Raw genomic sequence first — 6,000 nt, 5'->3', positions numbered from 1 at the left:
CCATAAAATAGTATTAGGAAATATATCAATACTCCAGACAAGAAAGAAAAGGACAAAAACCCAGAAATCACTACTGAAGGCACAGAAATTTACAATCTAAATGATAAAGAATTTCAAAATAGTTATCATAAAAAAGTCAAGTTACAAGAAAATTCAGATAAACAGTTCAATGAAATCAGGAACAAAATTAATGAACAGAGGGAATTCTTCACAATTGATTGAAACTATAAAGAAAAACCAATCAGAAATGTTGGAGATGAAAAACATATTGGATGAGATAAAGAAAAATCTGCAGTCTGAGAATTAACAGAGCTGACATTATGGAGGACAGAATTAGCAATCTGGAGGACACAAATATAGAAATGCTTCAGATGGAGAAGGAGAGAGAACTAAGACTAAAAAGAATTGAAGAAATTCTCTGAGAAATATCCCACTCAATTAGGAAATGCAACCTAAGGATTATGGGTATTCAAGAGGGAGGAAGTGGGAGAATGGGGCAGAAAGCTTCTTCAAAGAAATAGTAACTGAGAACTTCCCAAACCTGGGGAAGAAGCTGGAAATATAAGTAAAAGAAGCTAATAGAACTCCTAATTACATCAATGTAAAAAGAGCTTCTCCAAGGCATATAGTAGTAAGACTGGCAAAAGTTAATGACAAAGAAAAATATTAAAGGCAGAAAGGCAGACGAAAATAACTTACAAAGGAACCCCTATCAGGCTCTCAGTGGATTTCTCAGCAGAAACCTTACAGGCGAGGAGAGAGTGGAATGATATATTCAAAATTCTGAAAGCCAAAAACTTTCAGCCTAGAATACTCTGTCCAGTGAAAATATCCTTCAGACGAGATGGAGAAAAAAAAGTTCCCAGATAAACAAAAGCTGAGGGAGTTCATCACCACAAGACCCCCCACCCCCTACAAGAAATGATCAAGAAGTCCCTCATACCTGAAAAATAAAAAAGAAAGGGTTTACAAAGCCTCGAGCAAGGAGATAAATAGGCAAAATCAGAAAATTGCAGCTGTCTATCAGAACACATTAGCAAACACTTAATTATAACATAGAAGATAAAGGGAAGGAAAACGTCAAGAATAACTATAATCTCATCATTTTAACCACAAACTCACAAGACAAGATGGAATAAGTTGTGAAAACAATAACCTAGAAGGGGAGGAGGAATTGGAATTGGCTTAGACCAAGGAAATAAGAGGATATCAGAAATGGACTATCTCACCTACGAGATTTTTTATACAAACCTCATGGTAGCCACTAAATGAATAATCAGAACAGAGACACATATGGTAAATAAAGAGGAAACTGAGAAAACCATCATAGAGAACTGCCAAACTGAACTGGCAGTCTGAAATACACAGGATGAGAAACAAGGAAAACACAGAACAACCAGAAAATGAGTGATAAAGTGGCAGCATTAAGTCATATATCAATAAGCACTCCAGATGTAAGTGGATTGAATGCTCCAATCAAAAGACACAGAGTGGCGGGATGGATTAAAAAACAAGACCCAGGCCCAGCCTGGTCGTGCAGTGGTTAAGTTTGCACATTCTGCTTCAGTGGCCCAGGGTTCACTGGTTCAGATCCTGAGTATGGACCTACACACCGCTTGTCAAGCCATGCTGTGGCAGGCCTCCCACATAAAACAAAGGAAGATGAGCATGGATGTTAGCTCAGGGCCAGTCTTCCTCAAAAAAAGAAAAAAAAGAAAAAGCAAGATCCAACAATATGCTGCCTCCAGGAAACACATCTCAGCTCTGAAGACAAACATAGGCTCAGACTGAAGGGATGGAAGAAGACACTCCAATCTAATGGCAAACAAAAGAAAGCAGGTGTTGCTATACTTATATCAGACAAAGTAGACTTCAAAATAAAACAGGTAGAAGCCAGCCTAGTGGCTGAGTGGTTAAGTTTGCACGCCCTGCTTTGGTGGTCCAGGGTTTCACCAGTTCGAATCCTGGGCACGGAGATGGCACAGCACATCAAGCCATGCTGAGGCGGCATCCCACATGCCACAACTAGAAGGACCCACAACTAAAAAAAACAGAACTATGTACCAGGGGGCTTTGAGGAGAAAAAGGAAAATTAAAAAAATCTTAAAAAAAAAGATAAAACAGGTAAAGAGAGAAAAAGAGGCAGTAAATAATGATAGAAGGGACACTCCACCAAGAAGACACAACACTTATGAATATATATGCACCTAACACAGGAGCACCAAAGTATAACTATTAACAAACCTAAAAGGAGATATTAGGAACAACACAATAATAGCAGGGGACCTTAACACCCCACTTACATCAATGGATAGATCATCCAGAAAGTCACAAGGAAATAGTTGAATTAAATGAAAAACGAGACCAGATGGACTTAATAGATACATACAGAATATTCCATCCAAAACCAGCAGAATATACATTCTTCTCAAGTGCGCAGGGAATATTCTCAAGGATAGACCGAATGTTGGGAAACAAGCCAAACCTCAATAAATTTAAGAGGACTGAAATCACATCAAGCATCTTTTCTGACCATAATGCTATGAAACTAGAAATCAACTATAAGAAAAAAGCTGGGAAAGTGACAAATATGTGGAGACTAAACAACATGCTACTGAATAATCAATGGATCAATGAAGAAATTAAAGGAGAAATCAAAAAATATCTGGAGACAGACGAAAATGAAAATACACCATGCCAACCCATATGGGATGTAGCAAAAGCAGTCCTATGAGGGAAATTCATAGCAATAGAGGCCAACCTTAACAAACTAGAAAAATCTCAAATAAGCGATCAACGTGATACACCACATCAACAAATTGAGGAATAAAAACCACATGATCATCTCATAGATGCAGGGAAAGCATTTGACAAGATCCAACAGCATTTATGATAAAAACTCTGAAAAAAATGGGGATAGAAGGGAATTACCTCAACATAATAAAGGCCATATATGACAAACCCACAGCCAACATCATACTCCATGGGCAAAAACCGAGCGCCATCCCCCTGAAAACAGGAATGAGACAAAGATGCCCTCTATCACCACTCTTATTTAACATAGTACTGGAGGTCCTGGCCAGAGCAATTAGGCAAGAGAAAGGAATAAAAGGAATCCAAATAGGGAGGGAAGAAGTGAAACTCTCGCTGTTTGCAGATGACATGATCCTATATATAGAAAACCCCAAAGAATCCATTGGAAAACTTTTAGAAATAATCAACTACAGCAAAGTTGCAGGGTATAAGATCAAGTTACATAAATCAGTAGCATTTCTATACTCTAATAACTAACAGAAAAAGAACTCAAGAACACAATACCATTCACAATCACTACAAAAAGAATAAAATACCTCGGGGTGAATTTAACTAAGGAGGTGAAAGACCTATACGACGAAAACTGCAAGGCTTTTCTGAAAGAAATGGATGATGACGTAAAGAGATGGAAAGACATTCCATGTACTTGGATTGGAAGAATAAACATAGTTAAAATGTCCATTCTACCTAAAGCAATCTACAGATCTACAGATTCAACACAATCCCAATCAGAATCCCAATGACATTCTTTACAGAAATAGAACAAAGAATCCTAAAATTCATATGGGGCAACAAAAGACCCTGAATTGCTACAGTAATCCTGAGAAAAAAGAACAAAGCTGGCGGCATCACAATCCCTGACTTCAAAACATACTAGAAAGCTACAGTAATCAAAACAGCATAGTACTGGTACAAAAACAGGTGCACAGATCAACGGAACAGAATTGAAAGCCCAGAAATAAAACCACACACCTATGGACAGCTAATTTTTGACAAAGGAGCTGAGGGCATACAAGGGAAAAAGAAAGTCTTTTCAACAAATGGCACTGGGAAAACTGGACAGCCACATGTAAAAGAATGAAAATTGACCATTCTTTTTCACCATTCACCAAAATAAACTCAAAGTGAATCAAAGACCTAAAGGTAAGACCTGAAACCATAAGGCTTCTAGAAGAAAATGTAGGCAGTACACTCTTTGACATCAGTATTAAAAGGACCTTTTCAGACACCATGTCTTCTCAGACAAGGGAAACAATAGAAAGAATAAACAAATGGGACTTCATCAGACTAAAGAGCTTCTTCAAGGCAAAGGAGGACAGGATTGAAACAAAAAACCCCCCCCCACTAACTGGGAAAAAATATTTGCAAGTCATACATCCAACAAAGGGTTAATATCCATAATATATAAAGAACTCACACAACTCAACAACAAAAAATCAAACAACGCAATCAAAAAATGGGCAGGAGACATGAACAGACATTTCTCCAAAGAAGATATACGGATGGCCAATAGGCACATGAAAAGATGTTCATCATCGCTGATCATCAGGGAAATGCAAATCAAAACTACACTAAGATATCACCTTACACCCATTAGAATGACAAAAATAACCAAAACAAATAGTAAAAAATGTTGGAGAGGTTGTGGAGAAAAAGGAACCCTCATACACGGTTGGTGGGAATGCAAACTGGTGCAGCCACTATGGAAAACAGTATGGAGATTCCTCAAAAAATTAAAAATAGAACTACCGTACGATCCAGCTATCTCACTACTGGGTATCTATCCAAAGAGATTGAAATCAGCAATTCCAAAAGTCCCATGCACCCCAATGTTCACTGCAGCATTATTTACAATAGCCAAGATGTGGAAGCAACCTATGTGCCCATCAGCTGATGATTGGATAAAGAAGATGTGGTGTGTATATACACACAATGGAATACTACTCAGCCATAAAGAAGAACAAAATCGTCCCATTTGCAACAACATGGATGGACCCTGAGGGAATTATGTTAGGTGAAATAAGCCAGATAGAGAAGGACAATCTCTGTATGACTCCACTCATATGAGGAATTTAAAAATGCAGACAAAGAGAACAGATTAGTGGGGGAAAACAGACTACTGGGGAAAAGGTGGGGTGGGGAGTGGGCACAAAGGGTGAAAGGGTGCACTTACAACATGACTGACAAACAATAATGTACAGCTGAAATTTCATAACATTGTAACCTATCATTAACTCAATAAAAATTAGAAAATAAAAGAATAGAAAGATATTCCATGCACATGGATTGCAAGAATAAATATAGTTAAAATGTCCATACTACCTAAAGCAATCTACAGATTCAATGCAATCCCAGTCAGAATCCCAATGACATTCTTCACAGAGATAGAACAAAGAATCCTAAAATTCATATGGGGCAACAAAAGAGCCCAAATAGCTAAAGAGGTCCTGAGAAAAAAGAACAAAGATGGAGGCATCACAACCCTTGACTTCAAAATATACTACAAAGCTATAGTAACCAAATCATAATGGTGCTGGTACAAAAACAGACACACAGATCAATGGAACAGACTTGAAAGACCAGAAATAAATCCACACACCTATGGACAGCTAATCTTTGACAACGAGCTAAGAACATACAATGGAGAAAGGAAAGTCTCTTCAGTAAATGGTGTTGGGAAAACTGTACAATCACATGCAAAAGAATGAAAGTAGACCATTATGTCTTGCCATACACAAAAATTAACTCAAAATGGATCAAAGTCTTAAAGGTAATATATGAAACCATAAAACTCCTTGAAGAAAATATAGGCAGTACACTCTGATGTAAGCCTTAGAAGGATCTTTTTGAATACCATGTCTATTTAGGCAAGAGAAACAAAAGAAAAAAATAAACAAGTGGAACTTTGTCAGACTAAAGAGCTTCTGCAAGACAAAGGAAACCAGGAACAAAATGAAAAGACAACCCACCAAGTGGGAGAAAATATTTGCAAATCATATATCTGACAAGGGGATAATGTCCAAAATATATAAAGAACTCACACAACTTAACAACAACAACAAAAACCAAACAACCTCATCAAAAAATGGGCAGAGGATATGAACAGACATTTCTCCAAAGATACACAGATGGCCAATAGGCACGTGAAAAGATGTTCAGCATCACTAATTATCAGGGAAATGCAAA

Source organism: Equus asinus, chromosome 3 (assembly GCF_041296235.1).
Source record: "Equus asinus isolate D_3611 breed Donkey chromosome 3, EquAss-T2T_v2, whole genome shotgun sequence".
Taxonomy (NCBI): domain Eukaryota; kingdom Metazoa; phylum Chordata; class Mammalia; order Perissodactyla; family Equidae; genus Equus; species Equus asinus.
This window is presented reverse-complemented; position numbering follows the sequence as displayed.